The sequence below is a fragment of the Pteropus vampyrus genome, unplaced genomic scaffold (genome assembly GCF_000151845.1).
Source record: "Pteropus vampyrus isolate Shadow unplaced genomic scaffold, Pvam_2.0 Scaffold521, whole genome shotgun sequence".
Taxonomy (NCBI): domain Eukaryota; kingdom Metazoa; phylum Chordata; class Mammalia; order Chiroptera; family Pteropodidae; genus Pteropus; species Pteropus vampyrus.
The window spans coordinates 75587-77592 of record NW_011889302.1 but is presented as its reverse complement, the minus strand read 5'-3'; positions in this window follow the sequence as shown (position 1 = coordinate 77592).

Here is a 2006-nt window from a genome sequence, read left to right as displayed (position 1 = left end):
CGGCTCTGGGTTTATAAACGGAGCTGCCCTTTGCCCAGGGATCGGGGAGGGTGGCCTGCGGCTGACTGCCTTCTGCCCCGGGAGGGGACGGCGGGCGGTGTGTGGGGCAGATTGTGTCACGTCTGCGGACTTTCGCGCTGGGAGACACAGTCACCCGCTGGGGCGTCCTAAACCTTCTCTTTCAAAATCTGTGCAGTTCCCCCCAGCTGTGCCCCTGGGTGCCACCCGCTTCCCGCCCTCCCTAGCTGTCCTGGCCTCACTGTCCCCTGCCCGCCTTGCCAGTAGTCAGAGCCCTGCTTCCCAGCTTGGGTGGGCATCAGGGGGACTCGCGAAGGCAGGGATCTGCCCCCCCACTCTGTTCCCTGATGGGGGCGGGAGTCTGGGGGACACCAAGGATTTGCATGTCCTCAGAAAGTCCCAAAGGATCTCGATGCTGCCAGTTCAGGGCTGACCCCGGGCTCGCTTTTCCCAAAACAGAACATGGGGAAGGGCTGGCAGCCAAGCGCGGCTTCGGGTGACAGGCTGGCGTGACCAGCCGCAGTGGGTGGGAGGTGAGGAGAGGGGGGCGGGGACGGGGGCGGTGCTTACGTCTGTCAAGCCCATCAATCACTGGGCGTCAGGGCCCCGCGCGTCTGGGAGCTGCAGAGCAGATCCGCCTCCCCAGGAAACCCCGATTTCCAGCAGGCTGCTTCCTCAGGGGGGCTCACAGTGGCACGGGAGCTTCAGGGGCGGGTGTTTGGGGACGCTGCCTGCGTGCAAGTGGTGCATTTTCCTCCCTCCCCCTTCCCGCCCAGTGAGGTCGTGCGGGTAACCTCCGAACCTGGCACGCGGCCCTGTCGCCCTCCCAACCCCCCACCCCCTCTGTGGCCACGACATCACCCCTTCCCTTAGCTGCCGTCTCTGGTCTGGACACCCCCTGTCAAAACTGGGGAGGGGGTGCTGCCGGCGTCCGCTGGGTGCACACCACAGGCTGCCGTGCGCCCTACAGTGCACAGGGTGCCTCACCCAGTGAGGACTTCAGCCCTCTTGAGAAGCGTGTCCCCAGGAAGAGCCAGAGGGACCTCAGCTTTGCTCCTGGTAAGACGTCTGAGAGAGGGAGGGAAGACGGGGCTGCCTAGAGGGATAGAGATAATCAATAACCTGTAACATAATCGATCTATCAGTATCTAACTATCTTCCTATCTATCCATCAATCGTCTATGTATATATGTACATAACTATCCATCTTCCTATCATCCATCTATCTAGCTGGCTATACCTACTCATTCATACCTATGTATCAACTATTAATGTCTATCTGTACCTATCCATTAATATCTGTCATTAATATCTGTCTATAATATATCAGTATCTATCTATCTATCTATCTATCTATCTATCTATCTATCTATCTATCTATCTATCTATCTATCTAATCTACCTACCTACTTACCTACCTACCATCTATCTATCTGTGGTAGCGATTCCTAGTTGCAGGTGATTCTGCCCATAAGGGACACTTGACAATAACTGGACACATTTGTGTTGTCACAACTGGGGGTCGGATGGTCCTGGAGCCTGGCGAGTGGTGACCACAGGGGCTGCTCAATGCCCTGCAGTGCCCAAGTCGCCCGGCGTCAGAGTCACCCTCCCTGAATGTCACTAGCGTCTCTGTCGGAATCCTGCTGGTACGTCACTTCTAACCCATGGAGAGGGGACGAATTAGGATTCTGCTCTCCCCTCCCCCCCCCCAGCCCAGTGTAGGAAGCAGGGGATGTCTGTCTGGGTCATTTCTGAGCGGATCTGTTGTTGTCGGGATACTGTCCTGGGACCCAGTCCCCATAGAGGGGACGCACACATGTCTCCCCGGAGCACAGCTCGCCACGGTTTGCTCACTGAGCATCGAGGGGCCACACGGGGCCAGACGGAATGACGCCGTGGCAGAAATGTGCGGGGACACTTGGTAGCAGGGGGCCGGGGGCCAGGTGAGCATGGAGGCCAGAAACCGCCCACGCCCTGTGGCAGCG